At 61.6% G+C, this 24,526-nt stretch overlaps 1 protein-coding gene and 1 long non-coding RNA gene across 2 annotated transcripts in view; one reads left to right on the top strand and one right to left on the bottom strand.

The window, feature by feature from the left end:
* The window catches only part of SKI (SKI proto-oncogene), a 60,480-nt gene that overhangs the window by 27,663 nt on the left and 8,291 nt on the right, over positions 1 to 24,526 (top strand). The window lies entirely within an intron of this gene.
* LOC141277326 (uncharacterized) lies at positions 10,508 to 14,336 on the bottom strand. The gene is made up of 5 exons (XR_012328510.1): positions 14,302 to 14,336; positions 14,052 to 14,214; positions 13,513 to 13,566; positions 11,819 to 12,044; positions 10,508 to 11,499 (listed from the first exon to the last, which is right to left on the bottom strand). It is a non-coding gene; the product is annotated as an uncharacterized lncRNA (long non-coding RNA).

The following is a 24,526-nucleotide window of genomic DNA, read 5'->3' as shown; positions in this document are numbered from 1 at the left end:
ATTTTAACATTTTGATCAACTCCAGTGTACCAGTTGATTCTTTTGGACGGGGCTTTTGATGTTTTAGCTGAGAAATCTTCCCTGCAATCAGGGGTATTGCACATATCCTGGTGCATTGTTTCCATTTCCATTCACTTTAAAACTTTAATTACCATTTGATTTTCTCTTCGATGCACGGTTTATTTAGAAGTGAATTAGTTTCCAAACATTTGGGAATTCTCCAGAGGTCTTTCTGTTACTGATTGCGCATCGAATCCCACCTGGTAAGAGCACCCACCTGTGTGACGTGGCTCCTTTTGAAGGGACCGAGGCTGGTTCCAGCCCAGAGTACGGTCCATCTCGGTAAACCCTCTGTGCACGTCGGGGGAGCTGAGCTGGGGGCTGCTCCGAACCCTCAGGTCCAGTGTTGGCAGCCTTGCTCACAGCTGCCGTCCTGGCTGGTCCTCTGTGTCCTCTGTGTCCTGCTCTCTGTCTTTGCGAGAAGCGGACTGGGATTTTCTGTCGTGACTGTAGATCCGTCTCTGCAGTCAGGTCGGGTTTGGGCTTCACGTATGTGGTAGCTTTGTTATTAGGGGCATCCGTGTTTATGATTTTTTTTAGAGATCACTTGACCCTTTTTATCAGTTATGAAATGTCCCTCGTCCCTGGTGAATACTCTTTGCCCTGAAACATACTTTGCCTGATGTTAATGTAGTCGTTTCAGCTTTTGTTTACTTTCTTTACTCCTGTGAATTTGCGTCTCCCTTCCCACGCCTTCGCTTTAACCTATCTTCACGTTTGGAATGTGTTTCTTGTAGGCTGCATATGGCTTTCTTATCCAGTCTTACAATCTCTGCCTTTTAGTGGAGGGTGTTCAACCCACTGAGGTTTACTTTCATTATTGACAGGATCAGGTTTGAGTCTTTCATCTTGTTCGTTTTCTGTTTTTCCATCTATTTGTTTCATTTTTTGTGGGTTTCTGCATTCCTTTGGTTTAATCAAATACTGTTTATGATTCCATAGTATTTCCTTGTTGCCTCCTTTGCTGTGCTCATTTTGGGATTTTAAGGATCTGCCCGGGGCTTCAGCCTTTATCCTCGTCACCTTGGACCTGTCACCGTTCAGCGGCACCCAGCACAGCACCTGCAGCGCGAGAACTTCACTGCAGCCTGCCCATCGTTCCGCTCCTGGCTTTTTGTTTCACGCACTGCACTTTTACACGTGTCATAATCCCTGCAGTACGTCATTACAGCTTATGATTAAACAATTTCTTTTTGTAATAAATCCCTTTCTTTTATTTCTTTTCGGCTGCGTTGGGTCTTCGCTGCTGCGCGGGCTTTCACTAGTTGAGGTGAGCGGGGGCTACTCTTCGTTACAGTGTGCGGGCTTCTCATGGCAGTGGTTTCTCATTGCGGAGCACAGGCTCTAGGCATGTGGGTTTCCGTAGTTGTGGCTCACGGGCTCAGTAGTGGTGGCTCGCGGGCTCTAGAGCCCAGGCTCAGTAGCTGTGGCACACGGGCTTAGTTGCTCCGCGGCATGTGGGATCTTCCTGGACCAGGGCCCGAACCTGTGTCCCGTGCATTGGCAGGCAGTTTCTTAACTACTGCGTCACCAGGGAAGCCCCTAAACAATTGCTTTTTAAAGGCGCTTAAATAAAAAGAGAGAAATTGATACATTTACTTACGTAGTAATCGTTTCTAGCACTGCTTATTCTTTTGTAAAGCTACAGATTTCCATCTGGTGGTGTTTTTCTTCTGCCTGAAGCATGTCCTTTAATATTCCTTATTAGTATCGGTCCACTGGTGGTGAGTTTTTTGGTGTCAAAGCGTATTTACTTCCCCTTTGTTTTTGAAAGGTATTTGCAGTGGGTATAGAATTCCAGGTTGATAGTTTTTTTTTTCCTTTCAGTACTTTAAAGATGCTGATCTGATGTGGTCCTTTGTTCCTCTTTCTGGGATGTCTTTATGATTTTCATTTTATCACTGGTTTTGAGCATCTTGATTTTGATGTACTTTGCTGTAGCTTCCTTTATGTTTTTTTAAAAAAAATTTTTTTAATTAATTTATTTGGTTGCACCAGGTCTTAGTTGCGGCAGGCAGGCACCTTAGGTGTGGCAGGCGGTCTCCTTAGTTGCAGCTCATGGGCTCCTTAGTTGCGGCCCGCCAGCTCCTTAGTTATGACACGTGGGCTCATTAGTTGTGGCAGGCGAACTCTTAGTTGCAGTATGCATGTGGGATCTAGTTCCCTGACCAGGGATCAAACCCAGACCCCCTGCATTGGGAGTGTGGAGTCTTATCCACTGCGCCACCAGGGAAGTCCCTGTAGCTTTCTTTATTTTTATTTTTAAAATTTTATTTATTTTTATTTTATTTATTTATTTTAGGCCGCGTTGGGTCTTCGTTGCTGCATGTGGGCTTTCTCTAGTTGGGGCGAGTGGGCGCTACTCTTCGTTGCGGCGCGCGGGCTTCTCATTGCGGTGGTTTCTCTTGCTGCAGAGCACGGGCTCTAGGCACGTGAGATTCAGTAGTTGTGGCACGCGGTCTCAGTAGTTGTGGCTTGTGGGCTCTAGAGCGCAGGCTCAGTAGCTGTGGCGCACGGACTTAGTTGCTCTGCGGCATGTGGGATCTTCCTGGACCAGGGCTCGAACCCGTGTCCCCTGCATTGGCAGGCGGATTCTTAACTGCTGTGCCACCAGGGAAGCCCTGTGGCTTTCTTTAGATTGCGTGTGTTTGGGGTTTATTGAGCTTTTGGAGTTCACAGTGTTTTTCAAGTTTGGAGAGTTTTTGGCTGGTGTTCTGAAGACTTTTCCTGCTCCCCGTGCCTCGTGCGGGAGCTCCAGTTACCTGTTGATTCACCGTTTGAAGTTGCCCCCCCCCCCCCCATGCTCTTCCCCTCTCTTGGGTTCTTTCTCTCTGTTCCATTGTGATCAGTTTGTCACAAGCATCTGCGCTGCACATACGCTCTGCCAGCCCATCCAGCATCGTCTTCCTCTTGTGGACGTTTGACTTCACAGACCTTCCGTGTCTCTGTTTAACTTCTTGAGCACGTAGAGTCTGGCCTTAGTGATGGTTTTAACGTTCTACGTGAATTCCAGGTTTTGGTCCGTTTCAGTGGGTTTGTGACTCTGCATTGTGGTTCGTGTTCTCCTGCTTCCTGGGCTATAGACGTTTTGATGCTGAATGTTCTGAATTCCTGTAAATCTTCTCAAGCTTTGTCCTGGGGCACAGTTAGGTTACTTGCAGACAGTCTGATCCTCACAGGTCTTGCTTTTACGATTTCTTGGGTGGGTCCAGAGGAATGCTCCTTCTAGGGGTAATTATCCCCCACACTGTGGCAAAACCATCCTGAGTAGCCAGGACTGCAAGGACTCGGGTACCCCAGCCTCTTGGGTGGAGCAGGGCTGCTCCCAGCCGCGCGTGGGCCCCGGGCGCCATTCCCTTGACCTCTTGCTGGGTCTTTCCCGGCCTCTGGCAGTGTCCTCACACGCGTGTGCCAGCCTGCGCTCTGCCCACCCTGCCCACACCCTGTGGCTGTGTCCTGGGCACTCCAGCCGCACTGGCCCCTCTGGACCATCAGCTCTGTCTCCTCAACTCGGGGTGCCCTGGGCGCTGCCATCTGAGAGCTCAAGGCAGTGAGCTGGGTGGCCGAGAGCTTCCGCATCTGTGGGGGGGGTCACTGTCCTTGGTCACTATGTCCAGTGCCTTGAGGGCGGTCGTCTCCTGGATCTTGTCTGGGTTTTAACTGGCTGGGGGAGGGGGTGATCGGTCCCTGTGACGCCATCTGGGCTGCAGGCGGGTCCTCTCCCCGCGGTGTGGTTACTGCCCCCAAATCGGCTTCCAGCTTGTCTAATCAGGCACTCTTTTCATAAACAACATTAGAAAAACGAGATCAAAAGTTAAAAAATTGCTGTCATCTTGCGGGATGCAGACATCTGGGGAGGCTTCTCTGCACGGGGGCGTGTGGGGGGTGCTCTGCGCTGCTGGAATCCCATGAAAAGCAAAAATAGCTGGAGACTTGAGTGGCAGACCCCAGGGGTGCTGTCGGCCCTAGGAAGGAAGGTGAGCGAGTCAGACCCCGAGGTGGAAGGCTTCAAAAACACCTCTGCGTTGTGCTGACTGGCACGGCAGTCGTGAGCAGATATGTTTTCCTTTTTGCAGTAATCTTGGCTACATTAAATTCGTTTTTGTTAACATCTTCATTACTGCCTTTTCAATTTTAGTCAGAATTGATTATGAACAAAGTGCTGTGATTTTGACTATTCAGAGTAGCAGCTGCGTCGAGCCAGCGCTTAACCAGTCTAGCGACAGGCTTGGTGTCCACGCGCTCTACGTGGCACCTGCGAGAATGGGCTTGTGTCCACGCGCTCTTCGTGGCACCTGCGAGAACGGACAGTGCTCCGAGTTGAGGACTCGGCTGTCGGGGAAGGGGGATTACCAGGTGCCACTCATTTCAGGTTGAGCAGGGACAGAGTTGTGTGTTTTGCTTTTCAGAAATTTCCAGGCAGTGTGATGCCTTTCAGAGTGAGGAGGTGGCACATCGGTTATGCCGTCGGGGTGTAGCAGAGCGGTGACAGTGGCCTGTACGCCCTCGTGTCCTCACGCTTAAGTACCACATCTGCCTAGAGCCTTCCTTTAGGTCTGGAGGTATGGTCAGTGGCTTTGGGGCTCGGCCAGGCCGAGGGTGGGGCTGCATTCTCCTAGACACTGTGGGGAGGAGCTCAGGGCCCAGCAGGTCAGGGCTGTGCTGTGGTCCCGCCCAGGAGGGGCGCGCACGTCTGTGCCACGGTGAGCCTGGGCACCAGGGCACAGGTGGGACCGTGGGCCTCCTACTTCCAGATCGTCCCTGGTCACAGGTTGCAGTGCCACCCCGGTGTCTGCCCAGAGCTGCATCAGAACGGTTTCACCAGGTGGCCGGAGATCTTCCTGAGTGGCCCGGGTGGCCCGAGCCCTGGAGTCAGGGGGACAGGGCTGCCGTGGAACAGGCCTGGGCGCCGGGCGGGGAGCCCCTCGGTGGGCGTCACTCACCCTGGAAGCCCCTGCCCCAGGGGTGCCTGACTGGCCCCAGCCCTGGACTGGCGGCCTCCCGGACGCAGGGCTCCAGCTCAGGGAACTAGTCGCGTGGCAGGACCTCAGCCCCGGGGAGCTGATCCACGTTGTCTTTGCTGTTGTTCTGGGCCTTTCTGGCGGCTGGCAGATGCCCCCGTGTGTGCCCCTCACCCCGATTCCTCCGTCCCAGCTTCTGGACAGGCGTAGCCTCGAGTAAGCACACGCGGGTCTTGGGCGAGGGGCCGGGCTCCTGCCGGGGGTTGCGGTGGCTGAGCCACGGGGCGGAGTGCCAGCACGTGGGGCGGAGGAGGTGCCGGCCACGGCTTGGCTGCCTGAGTCGGGAGGGGCCCTCGGGGGCACATGGCCGCCTGGGAAGTTGCATCCAGGGCACAGGGCCTCGTCTGGCCCCCCCAGTGGTGCCGAGCTGACCACAGGGCAGCGACGGGCCAGGAGGCTGTGAATGCTGGGTGACGGGGAAGGCGGGCAGGGCCGGCCCAGACCCCTGCCCAGTGTCCTCCGGCCCGGTCGTCACCGCGGGCCTCTGAGTCACTCCAGAGGACTGTCCGGAACCATATTTGATTTGGTTTCTGGCGGTGCGGCAGAGTTTCCCTGCCCGGCGTTAGAGCACAGTCCTTTCCCTGGCCGAGGGGGTGACTGACCTGACTTGCTGGTGGAGGGCTGCAGAGCAAAGGGGCTGAGGGGCAGTGGGCGCGCACGGTGTGGTGAGGCCTGGCGCTCCTGAGGAAGCTGCGGGTCGCCTGGCCAGGTCCCCGGGCGCTTGTGGGGTGCCAGCCTACGTTCAGTGGTACTGGGGGTCCACCCGCCACTCGGGACCCACTGGGCTCTGGCTCAGGCGTCCCTGCCACGCTGGGCCCTCGGTGTGGCCATGCTGCTGGGGATTCTGGACGAGCCCACACCTGGCTCCTCGCGGCCCTGTCTGGGACCTGCTGTGACGTCCGTCGTGTACCCCTGGGCAGCACGTCCTGCCGTGACGTCCGTCGTGTACCCCTGGGCAGCACGTCCCATGAGAGGCGCTGCCAGCAGGTTCTGCGGAGGCCGCAGAGCGGCGGGGCCGCGTCCTAGCGGGCCTTTCTTCCTCTGGCTCTGCTCATCACGCCCGGCGTGGCAGTTTAGGACGACAGGCCTCACGGGGACAGGCGATGACCTGGAGGGAGGTCAGCGGGCGGGCAGGCGGGCGGGCTGTGCGCTGCGTCGTGCGGTGGCTCTGGCTGGTCCTTAGGGACGGCGAGGCTCGGTAGTGTCTGGTCTCGGGGTGTGACGATGCGCTGCTGTCAACGCCTAGGAGAGACCGGGGTCACTTGCTGATGGAGCCTGGCCCCGGGTGCAGCCTGGTCGATGGCCGTGGCCGGCAGGTCCCTGCTTCTCCCGGCCTGTCGTCGTGACGCGTGTTGGGGGGGATGGGGCGTGCGGGTCGGTCTCTGCGCCCAGAGTCTCAGCCATCCCCGCGTGTCCCCTGCTCGTCGTGGCCGTGCCCTGCACCGTCGGGCAGGTTCTGGGCAGCGCCTGCGGTGTCCTGTGCCGCGATCCCTCCACCGCTTCTGCCCCATCCCCACTGGCGGGTTGGGTCCTCTTTGGTTCTCACACAGGAGCGTCTGGGAGGTGTAGGCATTGGCTCACCTCACGAGGCGGGGGGATGGACGCAGCCCTGGTGACCTTCGCCGGCCCCTCCAGGGTGTGGGGGTGTGGCCGCAGGTCCCAGTTCTGTCCCTGTTAACGAGAGGTCAGGCGGTCACAGAGGGTGAGGAGGCCTGCGGGCCCTGGGCCGCCATCTGGCCATTGTAAAAGGGGCCATACACGATTCTGGAGGGGGGCGGTGGGTGTTGGCCGCCCTCCCCTCCCCCGCCCGCGGGCAGACACCCCTGCGCCCTCCTTTCCTGGTGTCTGTGCCGAGGGTGAAAAGTTCAGGCCACCAGCCCCAGAGGGAGCTGGGGGTGGGGCGGAGCCACTGCGTGCTTTCCTCCCGGGCCCTGGATTCAGCAAAGGGCCCTGGATTCAGCAAACCGGCCTGTTCCTCGCGGGGCGGGGCTGGGCTCCAGACAGACGGACGCGGTCCCGCCTGTGGCATCCCAGGGACTGGCACGGTTCACTGTGGGTGGCGGGAGCATGGGCACCCCGGGATGCGCCCTCGCCTGTGGTCAGGCCCTCAGGCTGCCCCGGCAGCCCCAGGTGGAGGGCACCTGCCCCCGAAGGTGCTGTGGCCTCTGCCCGACGGCCACGCCGGGGGCGGTGCGGCTCGTCCCTTTGGAGCTTAATTAGGAGGGCCCTGTCCGGCGTCCTGTCGCCCAGTTCCCACCGGGGATGAAGGGCCAGCCGGGGACTTGCAGCAGTGGGACCCTCGGCACAAAGGCTCGATGCTGCCCTGCGCCGACCCAAACGCTCCTTTATGCCGAGCTGCTCCCGCCCCACGGAAGCCTTTGTCTGTCTGGGCCTGCCAGCACCCAGACCCCTCTCCGCCCCCGCAGGACCTCCAGGGCTGAGATTCGGCCCTTGTCCCTGAGGGTCTCCTGTGTGGCTGCCCGACTCACGGGGACTTGGGGGGCCCCTGGGGTGCCCCCTCCTCCCATCCGGACCACTGCTGAAGGCCAGGAGGTGCTGATGACCTTTGTGCAGATGGCCTGAGAGGATGATGCCCGGGGAAGAGTTACCCAGTTGACAGAAGTGGCTTCTTGGAAAGGGGACCTGATCCCCAAAACAGGCAGCATCCTCAGGACAGGGAGGATGTGTCCGGCCTCTTTGCTCGTTTCCTTTTCCCCAGGGGGCACTGGCCCCTGTGGGCAGGTGCAGGGCCAGCCTGGCCGAGGGGCCTGGGGAGAGACGCCCCGCCCCCGGCCCCTCACTGGCGCGGCAGGCCTGGGCCCTGCAGAGAGGCTGGGTCGAAAGGTCACTGCCCTGATCTTTACGCCACGTCGTGTGTTCTCACGACCCCTCGCCCTCCGCACAGACGGGCAGGGCTGGGGCTTGACACGGCCTTTCAGGGGATGAAACAGGCTGAAAGGTCTGAATTGCAGCCCTGAGGTGACATGTTTCAGTAGCTGAAAAATGGTGGTAAAGCGCGCGCGGACACACACACACACGCACACACACACACGCACACGCACACACACACACACACACACACACGTGTCGGTTTAGGACAAAGAGAAACCAGGACTGGTTGGGACGACACCACCTGCTAAAGCAAAGTGAGGTGGGAAGCCCCGGTGGGAGGCCGCACCAGGAGCCCCCTGTTGGCGGCCGGCCCGGCGTGGGGAGGGCCTTCGGGACCTTCCTGGCAATGACGGGGGTCGACGAGTCGGTGTCCCTGTTTGCTGACCCTTCGGCGCTGCCGTCTTGTCCACATCGTCCTTGATGTCGTCTGTGTTGCCCCAAACCCGAGTCTCCCTGTCGCTGCCCTGGCTTGTGTCTGTCTGCAGTGTTGGGACCTCATTCCCCCCCACCTCCTCTGGCCCGCACCGGCCCTGCTTCTCTGGACGCTGGAGCAGGTGAGGTGTTTCTGCTCCCAGGATGACCCTGGTACCTTTTTAAACAAAGCCGTCCCTCTCGAGGCTCTGAGGTGCTCTGCTTGTAGCCGGCCTCAGATGTGCTCCTTCCCGAGGGCGGCAGGTGGCAGGAGCCCGGCTCTTAGGTCCAGGGAAACACGGGTTATGTTGCCGCTGCCCGTGCCTGCGGCCGGTGGCCCAGAGTGTGCCAGGCCACTCAGGCTCCAACGACAGGGCTGCAGGAGCTGGAGCTGCAGGGGCAGGTGGCTGTGGAGATGGGCGTGGCGCGGGGCCCTCTCCCCTCCTCCCCTCCCGCTGCCCCGCCCGGCTCCCAGCTCTGTCCTTCCGTTTTCTGTGTCACTGGGAGTAGGTGAGTGGTTCACAGGCTGGAAGGGCTCACGTATTTGGGGAAACCTCCCTCACACGTTGTTCTGGTTCCTTCTGTGACTTTCCAGAACACTTGTGCTGTGAATCCTGTGCGTCTTCCCCGCGCTTCGGTGGACAGCACCCTCCACACGCTCAGGCCTGCCTGGGGCTCCACGTCCACACCCTGGCCACGTGCGTCCCCGCACTGTTTCTAGAAGCGGGAGTCAGGTTGGGGCCTGGGGCGCGAGGGACGGCGAGGTGGACGCTGTGCCAGCCCCGTGCTGGTCCCGGGAGGACAGCGGCGGTGACAGGGACTGCGGATGCGCACCCCCCCCATCATCTGTCGTCGCTCCCTGTGGCCAGCACGGGGCGGCGTCTGCGGCCTCTCTGCTCTTCCGGGGACAGGCGCCGCGGTCGTGTCTGGGCTTTGCTGTCCTTTGCCCACTGGTCCTTCAAGGTCCCTCCCACCCGGGGCCTCCCACTCTCCGGGGCTTTGGTTTTTCCACGAGCACTCTACCGCATCCTTCAATGTTTGCCAGCAGCTGAGGAGGGGCCTCTAGAGGGGTCTGGCCGGGTGGGAGAGCCCCGAGCACAGTCTCAGTCCTTGCTGCCCAGGCGTGGGGGCCTGGGGCCTCTTCTCTGCTGCGGAGACGCTGGGGTCATGCGTGCCTTTGCTCTCTGGCCTTTACCCTCCGGGGTGGAGATTGCTGTGTGTGGAAGAACTGGTGTCGGCGTTGCTGCGGCTCGAGCCTCCTTCGCCCGCTGTGCCCGCAGCCGGCCCGGTTCCAGTCCACGCCGCCCAGCATCCTGGAGGGAGGTGGTCCTGGCCCTGCGTCTGCCTCTCTGGGGGCGGTGGGCAGGGCACACCCCCAGGGGCACCAGGACCCGTTCTTCGAGCTCTCAGGTCACTTTCTACGCTCAGAAGTTGTTTTCTTGGTGCTCAGTATTTGTCTCCAAAAGAAGGGTGAGGCCCTGCGGTGAGAGGAGCTGCCTGGGCGCTGGGCCCCCGGGCGGAGGTCGGCCTGCCTGGCTTTGCTGCTCCCCCCGCTGGGCACGAAGGGTGGGCCCTCAGCGTCCCTGTGCTTCCCGGGGTCCCCCTGGCCCACCCCTGGGGTTGTGCTCCCCCCTCGATGCTACAGCCTCGCCTGTCGGAGGGTTGGCTGCTCTCCGGTGACGCTCCCTCGTTAGCGCTGTGGCTTCTCCCTGGGAAAGGTGAACAGCCTCCCCAGTGCCTCGGTCCTGATGTATGCAGGACCCCTAGCCTTGAGGTGTTTGCCTTTTGTTCCAAAACGTGGGGGGTTCTTGGGCCCCTGTGTCCACGTGTGCGTTTGCAGTGAGTGTTGTGTGCGTGTCCTGGCCTCCGGCTGCTCCCGGCAAGGGCGGGTGTGGGGCTGTTGACGCAGCCGGGCTCCGCCCGGGGGGCGAGGAAGTGGGTGTTCACAACTGCCAAGCCTGGCTCTGGGGGAAGGTCTCTGGCTGACCGCGGACGCTCGTTCTGTTTAAAAAGAAAGACTGATTTAAAGGTAGGGTCAACTAGATTTTCTGATTAGATGCCTTGTCTGAGGAAGTGAAGTCAAGAACAACTCAAGCTTTGGTTTGGTGATTGACAGAGAGCTTGTGCTGTTTACTGTAAACCTTCCAAACAAAACTTGAGGCTTGTGACCTTTTGCTTTCTGGGTGCAGGTCAGCAAGGGCTCGCTCCACCCTTGGCAGCCCTGCTTCGTGGTCGCCCCCAGCCGGGGTGGGGCCTGGCCAGCGTGCAGAGGACACACAGCGCGCACACCCCCCGTGGCGAGTGCAGCCTGGAGGCAGGAGCCCCGTCCTCGCTGGCTCTCTGAGTCACTCTTGCTTGCTGCCTCCTGGCCCAAAGTGGCTGCTCAGGCCGAGCCTTCACATCCATGCACAGGAGAGGCCGGCACCCGGATGGAGTCACGTGGCCTCGCGTCGTTGCAGAGAGTCCTTTCAGCTGAGCAGGGCGTGCTGGCTGCAGGTCTGGCCACGTGGGCTCAGGCCTGGCCCCAGCCTCACCTCCTCTGTCCTTGCTGGGAGGCCGTGTGGGGCAGCAGCTAAGATGGGCCCTGGGGCCAGACGAGCGGCTTTTCTGGGGCCATTCTTGCAACATGCAGATTCCTAAACTTGCTTTGAAGACGACTCCCAGTGGGGAAGTCCCCACCTGGTCACTCACTCCCCAGGCAGAATCACGTGGTCCTCACGTGTCCCTCTCCCTCAGCCCCTTAGAGCAGGGGCCTGACCTTCCTGTTCTGAAGACAGAGGCCTCTCCGTGGGTCCTGGAATGTTGCGGGGAGATGGGGCTGCTCCGAGGCTGAATATAGATGGGGTGTCTGTCGGGGCTGTGCACGGTTAGCGGGCACGCGGCCCTGAGGCCCGGGCTGTCAGCCACCACCGTGGCGTTCTCATTTCTGATAGGTGCGCAGCTGGGTCCCATGCGGACCTGCAGGGCTTTGCCCTTTCCTGTGCCTGCTGCCAGGGTTGGGCGGAAGGCCAGGAGCGCCACTGAGCCCCAGGGCGTCTGTGGAGATCAGTCCTGGCCTTGGGTGGGGACCCCGAGCGTCCGGGCTTCCTTGTTACGGCCAGAAGCGTCCCTAACCCTGCAGGAGGAAGAGACCACCTGCTGGAGGGCTGGTGCTGGCCAGACTCCAGAGCTCCCAGCATGTGGGACTGCGGGCCCAGGGTCTCCATCCCAGCCATTGCCTCAACCCCCAGGAAGCTCCAACACCTTGTGTCCCCGAGACACCCAGGGCCTTGGGACGGCCGTGGATCCCCTGGGCTTCCGTGCACCCACAGGGCTGCATGGCGTGTGTGGACCCCAGGGTGACCCCACGCTGGTCCTTGTGACTTGGCCCCGGGGGCACCGCTCCACCATCCGGGTCCCTCCCTTAGCCCTTGACTGCAGCCTTAGACTCTGACCTCCTGTCCTGCTGGGCGTGCAGGGAGGGCGTTTCCACAGCCTGTGGGAGAAGCAGCCGCCCCGTCTCCTGGGCTCCTGGGCTCCTGGGCTCCTGGGCTCCGGTCGCTCTGGGCCCACACGCAGCGCTGGCGTTTCTGGCCCAGTTGTCATGGGCCTGGTGTCTGGAGGCCCCAGGCTGCGCCGGTGAGCAGTGCAGGGCTTTCCCTCCCAGTCCAACGGGGGCAGCTGAATGCCAGGTGGGGCCGCAGAGCACTTCTGAGGCTTAGTGGCCAAGGACTGGACAGTCACCCCAACTCCCAGCCTCCGGGCATCTCCATGTCCTGAAGGCCCGGGTCCCTGGCCCCCTGCGTCTCTGTGGGTGCTGCAGGCCTGGCGGACACCCCACGGGGGATGCCCTGATGGAGAGCCCCTTCCTGCCCGCCGGCCTTCTCCGGGCGCCGCGTCCTCCCGCCCCGCCACTTCCAAGCCCCTTCCCGTCCTTGTCACCTCCTCTCCTCTGGGCTTGCCAAGAATGTCGGGAAATTGGGAGGGGGGGGCACAGGAAATGCCTCCTTCCCTCTAAGGACTGCTCCAGCTGCAAGTGCAGGGGGCTGGGGGAGGGTCACGGACATGGAAAGCTGTCCCCGGCCAAGGCCACCCCACGCCCCAGCCCTGCAGATAGAGGCGCTGTCTGCCTCACTCTGGCCCCATGTGCACACCCTGCTAGGGGGAGACCGAGGCCGGAGGTCGGCGGGCTCCTTGAGGGAAGTGAGGTGTTTCTCCTTTAGTTGTTTCAAGTGGGATCTTTCAAAAAGCAGATTCAGTGGTGACACCCCCTCTCCCGCCATCTGTGTCATTAGCGTTTAGGAGACACGTTAGCCATTGGGGTGGAACCCGTTCCTGTGTGGGCAGACGGCGGCCCCTTCTCCAGGAGGCCGCCTGGGTCACCATTGCAGAGGGAGGGCCCGGTGTTCCCAATGTCACTGCCAGAGCCCGGCCTGCTGTAACCGCATGTGATTGAACCCCTGAACAACCCCGACATGACACCCAGTCTCCTGGCCTGCAGAGAGGAGGCCGTGTCACCTGACACCTCACACGTGTACCTTTTAAGAATGTACACCTAGCCTAGAAAACAGCAGCGAACACAGGCTATAGTGTGGGTATTAAAAAATGAAACCGGAGACCCCAGTCTTCCTATTAGATCATGTGAACTCGGGTCTTAGGGTCAGTGAGGGTCAGAGAGAGCGCGGGTGGGCCGTGGGCTCCGGTCCCTGCTGTGGCCTTGGCCACAGTGGGCAGAGCAGGCCCAGACCTGGGGCGAGGGGCCGGCCGCTGATTCTAATGGTGGCCCCAGCCCTCCTCCCCCCAAGGAGAAGGCACAGGAAGCCCCTGTCTCTGCTCCCTCCCCCAGGGCTGCTGAGACACCCTTCCCTTCCCTGTGGGGTCCTTGGCTTTGTGCAGTGAGAGAAGGGGGCCCGGGGGCTGGTATGGGCGGGGGTGGGGGTGGGGTCAGGTCCTGGGCTGGGCAGGTCCCCTGGTGCAGCCATGTCACCCAGAGTCTGGCCTGGCAGCACTGGGAGAGCCTTGGTGCCTGGGCCCCTGGCCTCCTGCCCCTGCCAGGCCCTGCCCCCACCTGCCTCTTGATGGGGGGGTGTCCTGGGATGCTCCGCAGGAGGGGAGCTTCAGGGGTCTCAGGGCCCGTTGCCCGGCTCACCAGTGGTGGGGATTCTGCAGCTGCGGGGCTGTCATGTGACCGGCGTGGTTCCTGCTGTAGGCGAGACGTGTTAGGGCTAGACGTTCGAGAAACCCCATGTCCTCTGCTCTGAGGTAGCAGAGCCTGTGTCGCCCCATTTTTCAGATGAAAAACTGGTGTGGATTCTTCAGCCGCGTCCCCCGCTCACCCCTGTTGCCCGCGTCCTGGCTCTCCTGGGCCCAGTGTGGCCCACATAGCCTCCTCCCCGGTGCTGGTCACCCTCGTCCCCCTCCCCACCCCAGCCCACCCCACTGGCAGGGATGAGCCTCAGACGAGAGGGGCTGGGCCCCCTTGGAGACCCTCATCCGAGTGTGAGGGTGACGCGGTGCGCTTCACGCCGTGTGTTCTTCATTTTACTAGGAACCCACTCTGGTGGCCCTGCCGCCTTGTGCCCTGGTCAGTGCTGGCGACAGGCCCGTGGACTCTCGGCTCTGTGTCTCCAGGGTCACGTCTTTGGGACCCACGAGCAGCTGTCTTTCAGCCTGGGCTTGGGGACTCACCGGGGATACACCAGCGGTGACTTCGCTGGCCCCTTGCCGGCCTCGGTGCCTCCGCCTGGAAGCAGAGGCGGCCACCGCGCCAGCTCTGAGTAGCCCCGCGGCCGGGCAGCGCCACCGTCCACCCGCGCCGGCTCAAGCGCTGGGCTCACTGTTGTGTCGGTTTCTATGGCGAGAAAACAAGCAGGGCGGCTGCCGGGAGGGGGAGGGGAAGGGAGGGAGGAGGTGCAGGCGCTGAGGAAGCCGAACAGACCGGCGGCGTGGGCGGGGCCGGCCGGGGCTACTTCCTGGCGGGGAAGCGGGCGAAAGTGCCGTCCCTCCAGCTGCCCGCTGAGGCCGGGGTGCCTGCAAGAGCGGGGCTGGGCCTCGTCGGCCGTCGGCACGTGCGGTGCCTGGGGGAGGGGACCTGCCTGGGGAGGATCTTTAGGTTGCTGAGGAGTGGAGGGCAGCTCCCCTGGGACCCCGCCTGCTGGCGGAGGAGGCTGCACGGGGTCTGGCCCAGCGGTGCCGCGGCGGTGGCCAGGTCCGGTGTGTCTTGCCTTCGGCCTGCGCCGCCCGCTGGTCCTGCCGCCCACGCCTGGCTCGCCGCAGCCTCCTTTTGGCCCCGGGTCACCCTGATTTCTCTCGGGGCTGCTTGCAGGTCTGGGTGAGGGGCCAGGCTGCCTCCCCCTGCTGCTGCGCCCCTCCTGAGAGCCCCTCCAGGGGAACCCAAGGTCTCCAGCTGACCGGGGAGCCGTTGCCAGTGCCGCTGCGAGAGCGCCCTGGGTCGGGCTCCCTTCCCTTCCCCCCCAGGAGGCCTGCACCTGGAGGAGGAGAGGTGGAGGCAGATGGGCTTTCAGCCACCCTCCTCTGGGTCACCTGCCCACCCGGCCGCACCCACCCGGGGTTCTGCTGTGGCCCCCGTGGCTGGAGGGCGGGGTGGGCGCTCCACGCACGGTCCTGCGGCTCCATCCCTGTCACATTCCCGTCAGTGGCTGGTGTGGACAGGGGAGTTTAGGGGCCCACGTGTGTGCTTCCTGGACAGATGCACCCCCAACGATAAAAAGAAGTGACCTTTTCCTGTAATTAGAATTGGGAGCACAGAAAACCCTTTGGCTTTGAAGTGTGTTTGGACCCCAGTGGGCAGCCTGTGTGCTGCCTTGAGCTCTGGTTCAGATGCATGGTGGTTTTCGCGGAGCTGTGGGGAGCTGGGCGGCAGCTCACGGCAGCCTCCCCAGTGAATTTCTGTCTTCCCCGCCATCACCAGCTCCGTGTGCACTTGGGAGGTGTTGACAAATGGGCTTAAAAGTCTTCTTTTGCAGGATCTTATCCTTAACAGTTAGAGAGTTGTTTCCAAGTTCCCTCGCTCTGGCGTGAGCCGACGGGTGGCGCTCACACGCGCCCTGGGGCTCCACGTGGGTGACACTGGACCGCAGGGCCGGCTTCTGTGGGCAGCCCTTTGCGTCCCCAAGGACGGCGAGTGGCCGCTGCTGAGCCTGTGCAGCTGGGTACCTTGCGGGTCCACGGTGACCGAACGCGTTGAGGGTCTGGGCTGGCTTCGTAACCCGGCTTTTGTCTGGGAAGCAGGAGGAAAGGGCCTGAAATGCCTACACTTCATCTCTCTTTTGAGGTCTCTCAACTTGTCGCAGTGGGGGGGGGGGGGTATTGTTTTTTAATGCCATTTCAGATAAAGAAAAAATTAAAAATTTAAGCTATCACCCTGAGTTTTACTGTTCCTCCTGCCGTCGTGTGATGCCACTTTTAAATGCAAAGATGAGAGCGTCTGAGGTGTGTGCAGGGTCGCTGCAGCCTGCGTGTGTGTTTCGTCCTTGTCTGGCTGACGGCGCTGCCCCCCACCCCCAGCTGCCTCTGCCTCCCTCTGAGGTGTGGAAGGCGGGAGAGACGAGAACCCGGGTCCCCAGCTCCCGTTCTGGCCGCGTCTCTGACTCTAGCGTGGGTACCGAGAGGCCAGGACGGCCTCCTGGGCTGGGGTGGGAGGCGGATGGCCCCCTCTGTCTGAAGGGAAGCCCTGGCCCGTTGGGGTCACACGCCATCTCTCTGGCTCTGCACACACCCCTGTCCCGTTGGATTTCATTCACAAAATAACATTTGATCGAAGGTGAAGAGGTGACCCCAGCAGAGCCTTGACCCCAGTGTGCGGTCGTGGGCCTGCAAAGCCAGCCCTGGTGTCTTACCTTCAGGTTAAAAAGCCCTCGTGGGAGGGGCCTCCTAGGACCCCCTTCCCGGCCCTCCTCCTGCCCCCGGGGGTGTGTGGTAGTTGGTGTCAGGCTCTGGAGGGCCGGGAGACCCCCATGCTGTGCAGAGATTGGCCGCCTGTCCCCTTTGGGTGGGTACATCTTGGGGATGTTTTTACTTAGATTCTGAAGACGGGGACAGTGCTCCCTGGACAGGAAAAATCCTGATGTGGAGAGAAACGGGGAGCTCCTGACATGGGCGGTTTGGACCCCAAGAACGTCGTGAGCAGCCTCCTCTACCCCCGAGGATGGTTCAGGCTCTGTGGCCCCCTGCGAGGTGGGCTGCTGGGAGGGTCTGCTCCCGTGGACTGAGCACGGGGCTCCCCTAAGTGGGATGGGGCGTGTGGGCGGTGGACCTCATCCTCCGAGGGCCTCCCGGGGCCCAGGGAGCTGGGTGCCAGCCAGGGGGAGGAGTCGTTTGAGAGCAGAGAGTCCTCGTCTCTCCCCCCCGCCTGCCTCTTTGGAAGCCCCCCATCCTGCACGGTCAGCACTGGAATTTGGGTCTGGTGGGCGGAGTGCTGAGAGCAGCACCGATTCCCTCCTGCCTCTCAGGATGCATGGATTGGGGGCGCTCGGGGTCCATCACGTGCCCTCGCCTGGGGCTGGGCCTCTTTACTGGCGTCGTGTCTGTGTGTCAGTGAAGTCAACTCTGAGGTTGGGCTGTGGTTGACCCGTGGGTGTCATGGCAGTGCCCTCGGGACGCTGATGGTGGCCGGGATCCGGGCCTTTCTTCTGGGCATGGAGCTCCTGGGCCTTCGAGTCCCTCCACAAAACTGACCAGCCCGCAGCACCTGTGTCACCTTCTCCAGGACCCCGGCCCCCAGGTTCCCGGTCCTCCTTCCGTCCTGGCTCACGCACCCACCCCCGAGGCTCCCACTCAGGCGAGCTGGGCTGCGTAGCTCGCGGCAGGGCCTGGCGCGTGGCAAGCAGGCTTTCTGTGCACAGAGACCTGGGGTCTCGGGCTCCCAGCCCGCGGGAGTGGGGGGCGGGTGAGATGGCGGAGCCAAGTCTGGGGACGCGTTCCCGCCTCGGCCTCCTGTAGTGTGTCCTCCAGGGTGGGACACTGAGCAGCCCGAGGCCTCAGCTGCCCTGGGCCCCCAGGTGCTCCGCCATCTGCCGCCCCCTCCGCTCGCAGCCGAGGCCTAGGGTCCCGAGACCTCAGGAGACCCTCGGCCGGCATCACGTCGGCGTTTGGAGGAGCGGAAGGCCCTTCACTGGAAGGACGTGGGAGGCTGCTGTGTCCCGGCAGCCTCTGATCCTGGCTCAGCGCCCCCGGCCAGCGTCCGCATCGGTGCCCTGACTGATGGGACCAGGCGGGGCTGGGGGCTCTCTCCCCAGGGCCTGTCCCAGGGCCACCTGGGAGCCACCCCACCAGCCTGCCAGGTCTAGGGCTCTGCTCAGTGAAAGGCCTGCCAGGTCCCCGCTGACTCCCGGCTGCCCCGGGCCCGGGCTTCTCTCTGAGGCTCTCACCTGGAGCAGGTGACAGATCACACATGAGAGTGCCGTGTTATGCGTGTGTGCAGGCTACACGCCCCTACACGCCCGTCCGCTCGCGTGTGCCCCGATCTTGTCCTGGTCCGAGCACGGCAGGTGTCAGCTGTGAGTCCGGGGGCGTGTGGGGGGGGTGCCCTGGAGGTTTAAGCAGCAGAGGGTGGCCCTGGCCCCCACCCGGCATGGCGTGCAGCTCGGAGGAGGAGGCCAGTGGAGGGGACCTGGGGCCCGCAAGGCACGGGGGCTGTGTCCCCAGGGGCGGTGAGGGAGACGCCGTGGGTGTGGTGAGGCGCCCACGGAACCCCTGGCGGCAGTTGTGGGTGTGAGCAGAGGGGCCAGGGACAGGCTGGCATCTGGGCACGGACGTGGGGCGGGGGGCAGAACAGGAGAAGGTAGGGGCGGCGGGGCGGCTGGTGACCCGGCAGAGCTGCTGCCCGGCCCATGTGCCCGCTGCTGCATCAGGGCCCTTGTCTGGGGACAGCGCCCATGCGTCCTGGTGGTTCCTGCGTCAGAGGCTTGTTGGGGGTCGAGGGTGAGGCCGACCTTCCCGAGGGGCCTTGGTGGGGTGAGGGCCACATGGGGCATGGTGGTGTCCAGCCCCGCCCCTCCCGCTGCCCCGTAAACTGTCCTCTTCCTCTCAGGCTGGTTCTTAGTCACCCTCCAGAAGGGCGGCCCCAGTGCCCTGTGTTGCCTGCTGGCTTTCTCTCTTGTTCTGGATGGCGAGGCCTGTTGGCCCTCCTCCCTCTCTGCCCAGGGGCTGGAGGCCTGGCGACCACTATGCCCCCCCCACCCCCCCCGGCCGGTCAGGGCGCTGGGAAAGACGCTGTCCCTCACCACCCCTCAAGGACATTGTCCTAAGAGTAGAATGAGCCCCAGAACAGCTTCATTGTTCCTGGGGTTCTGGTGTTTGGGGTTTTTTTTGTAAAGTCCTTTTAACAGTTACTTTCCAGTGACCGCTAAGGAAAAGAAAAGGTTCCGTTCCACCCTGCCTGGTCCAGCGGGGGACTTCCCCTGATTTTCTGATGCTAAAAGGGAGGTTTTGCAGGGGTGTGGGAGGCCTTGTGCAGCAGGGCTGGTGGCGGGTCCGTGACGTGGCGAGGACTGTAGGGCCACCGGAGGCCTTCCCGTGTCGGGGCTGATGTCCAGGGTCTTCAGGGACACCCCTTCCCAGAGCCCCGCCCTGCCCCTCCCGTCCCCTCCCTGCATTCTCCTCCACAGGAGGGTTGGTGGGGGGTGGGTGGGAGGACCTCCCTCTGGGAGCCAGGCCAAAGGTCCCTCCTTGCGGAGGGAATGCGGACCCCTCCATTGAGAGCCGCTGAGGTCTGGTTCCCAGGGGAGGGGCAGCGACTGTTTCCTTAGAAAAGTCTTAACTTATTCTTGTCGACGGTGTGGAAATAACAGAAAAGGTGACCCATTTAAGTTTAAAAAAAATCAAAGCAAATCTGTAAAACTGCTATTTTCACTTCATTTTGGGGTTTGGGGTTGTCTTGCAAAGTTAATCCGCTTCCTCTGTACCACAGTAATCAGAAAATAGGTTAATTTAAGCATAATATGAAACATGAATTATCACGTGGAAAATATTAATGGTACTTAACAAAAATAGCTCTGCAGTTTCTAGAACTGTGAGATCTGCAGGACCGTCCATGACGCAGCCCTTGGGCTGATTTAGAGGGAGTGGTCCCAAGCGTGGGGGCTGAGAGCTGCGCTGTAGGAGACGTGGGTGCTGTTGGCAGGACTTTGTCACAAAGCCTAGGTGGGATGCGGTGGCCCGGAGCCCCACTATCGCCCCGGGGAGCCACACTCTCTCCTCTGCGGCCTCCCTCTGAGGCGAGGCGGGCATCCCTGCAGGAAGGAGCCTGCGATTCCCTGCTGCGCCCACCCCGGGCAGGGGTTCAGGGGCCCAGCAGGGCTGGCCCCGGTCTTGGCAGTGGGTCCACGTGGCTGCAGGAGCGGGGCTGACCGCCCGCCCCTCGAGCTGCTGCGGTCCCTGTGGGCAACAGGCTCACCCCGGGCGGGAGAGTCCAGCAGAGCGGGGCGGGGGGGTCGCTCTGCGGGGTGCCATGTGCCTGCCCGGCGCTGGTGCCCACCCACATGCACAGCTTCTCTCTGTGTCTGCTCCGCTCCGGCTGCGTCTCTTTGGGTGTTCCCACCCTGTGCTCCTCACGTGTAGGGTCTGTGGGTGTCTGCCCCTCTTAGGGGTCCGTGCAGGTCCATGGTTATGGGTTCTTGAGGGACTTTCCCCTGCATGGTGGGCGGGGGCCCCAGGCCCTTGTTGGTCGTGGTGGGCCTCCTGGGCCAGCACGTGACATGGGCGTGTCCTCCTGGGCTCAGCTCCACACTGCCACGGGGACGCTCGCTTGTCTTCTCCGGTGTCAGAGTGTGCGGACCGGGGTTCCGGGGCTGAGAAGCGGGGCTGGAGGCTGCTGCCCCCACCGATCTCCGGGAATCCCAGCCTGACGGCTGTGACAGCTCCACCTCCACCGGGGTTCAGAGAGGTGGGGTGGGTTGCTTTGAAGGCCCCATACTGCCCAGCAGGAACTTTTCATCTCTGTCTGTGGTCCTGGCTGTTTTTCTGCTGATCCGCTAAATGACAGGAAAATTGCAGAATGAGCAGCTGGACCGTGGGGCGCTCTGAATGTCATGGAGAGACCCCAGGCTCCCTGGCCGGCCCCTGCCCCACGGGGGTCTCCCCGGGACCCCCGCCTCGAGCCCCCGCCGGGCTGCGGTCATTGACACTCACCTGTCCCTGCTCTGGGGGACAAATCACCTTGGGTCCTGTCCTGGGGCTTGGAAGTCTCAGGAATGCTTCCAGTGTGTTTCTTGCTCCTCACCTAGAATCCGGGTGACAGACCCTCAGTGCTGCCTCAACTCCAGACCAGCAGTGACTTTCTAATTCAGAAATATCAGTTAGGAGTGGAATTCCGTGTTAAGATTCAGTTAGAAATAGATGTGTTGTATTAAGATTCCTAGACTTTTTCTTTTCTTTTTTTTGTAAGATTGCTGTTTTTTTTTAAACGTGGTTTTTGTATGCCGTCTGTAACGTTTAAAAAAATGCTCCTTAGACACGTTTTTGCCGATTTGTGCATTTGTAAGAACGTCTCTCACCGCTTTTCTGAGGCCTCAGTCTGGGGGGTGCAGGCTCGTTCTTGCGGGTGGAAGGCCCCTGAGGTTGGGGGCCGGGGTGGGGGGACTGCTTTGCCTTCCGAGTGGCTTGTAAGATGGTGATGGGGCCACAGGTGATGCCGAGTTGATCCCCCAGAGGGTGCTGCCCCTGGGTGCCGACCTGGGCGTGCCCACGTGCCCATGTCTTGCCAGGGGACCTAGGTCTTCAGCTGCTGAGGGTCGGGGCACAGAGCGGGGAGGGCCAGAGGGCGGGTGCTGGTGGGGGGAGCGGGTGGATGCCGGCCAGCGTGCTGAAGGTTCTCCTGCCCCCTGCTGTGTGAGGTGGTGGCCTGAGCAGCGCCCTCTGGCCCTACCTGTGAAGTGGCACCAGGCTTGAGAGAGCCAGCCGGGGTGGGGCTTCCGGGGCGCCCACTGCCAGGACGCCAGGCCACAGGGTTTGGGAGGCGGGGGCCGGGGTGGGCCTCAGGACCTCGGGGCCGCCCTCCGTGTCGAGCCTCTGCACTTGTGTGCAGCCCCACACCCACCCGCCATGGGACCCTGGCCAGGGCCACGTTGTCACCCTGGACATGCCCTGGCTGCCCGGCCAGGTGCCCAGTGGATGCCAGCCCCGCCGGGACCTTGCCTGACCCCTGACGCCATCTCGGTGCCATGGACCTTGAGCGGCTCCCCGGGCTCCTCAGTCAGGAACCCTCGATCCTCAGTGGTTGGGTTTTTCAACCAACAGTTCCTCTTATTTTTCTAATAGATATTTTTAGTAATAGCTTTGTTGAGATGTAATTCGCGTGCCAGAAAATGCGCCCTTTCTAAGAGTATGAGCCAGGGAGTTTTAGTGTATGCCACCCATCGCCGTCGTCTACTTTTAGGACGCTTCCATCACCCTGAAAGAAACCCGTGCCCCGTGGGTCCCCCATCACCCAGCACCCACCAATGCACTTCCTGTCTGCGGAATCTCCCGTTCTGGACGTTTCACGGGAATGGGACCATGTGGCCTCTCACATCTACTCCTCTCACCGGGCGCTGTGTCCTCACGGCTCCACCGTGTCGCGTGTCTGTGCCTCACTCCTCGTCAAGGCCGAGCGATACTCGGTGTGTGGATGGACGGGACCACGTTTTGTTTTTTCATTCACCCACTGACGGACATTTGGCTGTTACGAATAATGCTGCTTTGAATACTCGTGTCTGATGTTTTTGCGGGTGTGTTTTCAGTAATCTTGAGTACAGGCCCAGGAGTGGAGCTGCTGGACTGTACGGCGGTTCTGTAGACTGTTCCACGGCGACGGCAGCTCTGTTCCTCCACCAGCAGCACACAGTGTTCCGCTTTCTCCACATCCTCACCGCCGCTTTTTTTTTTTTTTTTTTGCGGTACGCGGGCCTCTCACTGTTGTGGCCTCTCCCGTTGCGGAGCACAGGCTCCGGACGCGCAGGCTTAGCGGCCACGGCTCACGGGCCCAGCCACTCCGCGGCATGTGGGATCTTCCCGGACCGGGGCACGAACCCGCGTCCCCTGCATCGGCAGGCGGACTCTCGACCACTGCACCACCAGGGAAGCCCCCTCTCACCGACGCTTTGTAGCGTCCATCCTTTCAACAATTACAGCCGTCCTAGTGAGTGTGAAGGGGCACCTCACGGTGTTTTTTTAAATTCTACGGTTTTTTTGAGGTGGTTGTAGGTTCACCTGCAGGCGTACGAGGTGACAGGTATTCCCGTGCACTTGGTCTAGATTCTGGTACCAGGTGTGAGTCCCTCTTTCTAGTCCTCTCGGGTGTTTACCGGGGGTCACGGGGTGGTTGTACACCAGCTTTCCTGGCAGCTGCCCCGGGTCACATCCCTGCCAGCGGCGCGCAGGCTCCCGATTTCCCTGAATCCTCACGACACTTGCTTTCTGGTTGTGATCGTCGCCGTCCTGACGGGTGTGAGGTGCGTTTCCCTGATGGTCAGTGACACTGAGCATGTCTTCGCGTGCTTGCGCTTGCTGGCCGTGTGTGTGCCGCCTTGGGAGCAATGCCTGTCTAGGGCCTTCGCCCTTGAGATGGCTTGTTTTTGTCTCGAGTTTCCGTTCTCATGTGTTCTGGATCCAGGTCCCTTATCAGAGGTGATTGCAGAGGTTTTTTTCCGTTGTGCGTGCTGTCTTCTCGCCTTCTCGATGGCGTCCTTTGAAGCACAAATGTCTGAGGCTGCTGAATTCCCCCTCCGCTGTTTCATCTTTGGTTCCTTGTGCTTTGGTGTCATCTAAGCGGCTCACTGGGGGTGGGGCTCACACCGTCGGAGCCCTCATGGTTCCTCCAGACGCTTCACCTTCAAGTTTTCTCTGAGATGGTTTGAGGAAGCAGTTTATCATAGGGGAGCTGCACAGAAACAGTCTCGGCCTTAGGGAGCCGGGAGGGCCCTCCCCTGGCCGCCCTCACCCCGAGAGCCCGGTGAGGACGTGAGGAGCAGAGGGGAGGTTTGGCTTGTGTCCTTTCAAGGACCCGCTTTCCAGCCGTGTGGAAAATGAGCTCATAACGGTGGCAGCGCAGGTCCAGCAGCCCCTGACGCCCAGGCCGGGCTGCGCTCGGCTGCCTTCGTCCTGACCGGTGGCCCGTGGGCGGGGCCTCGCCGCGGCGGCTCTCTCCGATCTCGGTCTCCTGGGCTTTTGGGTGATCCTGCTGCTTCCCCCCCCCCCCCCCCCCGCACTGGCCTGGGGGGAGGTGCCGTGGGCTCTGGACCATCGTCACAGCTTCCTGGAGCAGTTGGTGTTGCAGGTTGGCGGCCAGTGGTCTCGCCCCTCCGCTTCTGCCTTCTGCACGGGACCGGCAGCAGTCACTCTCCCCACGCCCACCCGGTCCTCCCGGCGCGTCCCAAAGCCCTTCCCTGAAATCCCTGAAGTGAGAGCCGCCTTGGACGGTGGGTGAGGCGCTCTCGCGGCCCCTAGCACAGCCTGCCTGGGCCTTTGGTGCAGAATCTGTGGGACTGTGAGCTGGCAAAGGGGAGCCGCTGCCTGCAGGTCGGCTCTGAGGCTGGCTGCTCTCCCAGCACACTCGCCGCCGCCTGGTGAAGAGGTGGAGGGGGGGTGGGTGGGGAGGGGATGATATAGGGGGTGCAGGCAGGTGTGTTGCACAGCAGGGCACGTGCCTCTGGAGGACACCCCCAGCTCTGTGCGAGCTTCCCGCTCACCTGGAAGGTGTGCGCTCACAGCCGAGAGGTGGGGACGTGGCCCCTCGTGTTGATCTGTGGGGGCTGCTCGCTGCCTCCGGGGAGAGGCTGGCGCTCTTCCTGTATCTGCTGGCTGGGCTGGGTCAGCCTGGGGTCCGGGGGGCAGGGGGTGACACCAAGGCTGATGTCCTTCTAACAAGTTGACGACCAGGGTCTGGCGGCTGGACAGTGCGTGTCGCCTCCTGGCCGAGCACAGTGCCTGGCCGGACCCTCATCTGGGCCTGGTCCCCGAGGTGGCAGAACTCCCGCCCCCAGCAAAGAGTTGGGGGAGCCAAGTGTTTCCTCCGTGGGGCAGGTCTTCTGTCCAGGCCGTGCTCCTTGGCCAGCGGCGCAGGTCTCACTGGGTGGACGCGCCCACCTGGCCCCCCAGACACATTGTCTAGTGCTGTTGGACCAGAGGGCGTGTGGGGACCAGCCGCCCTCAGCCCTGCAGAGCGC

Source organism: Tursiops truncatus, chromosome 1 (genome assembly GCF_011762595.2).
Source record: "Tursiops truncatus isolate mTurTru1 chromosome 1, mTurTru1.mat.Y, whole genome shotgun sequence".
Classification (NCBI taxonomy): Eukaryota; Metazoa; Chordata; class Mammalia; order Artiodactyla; family Delphinidae; genus Tursiops; species Tursiops truncatus.
Note: the sequence above shows the minus strand (reverse complement) of the source record. Positions and strands in the feature narration are given on the sequence as shown.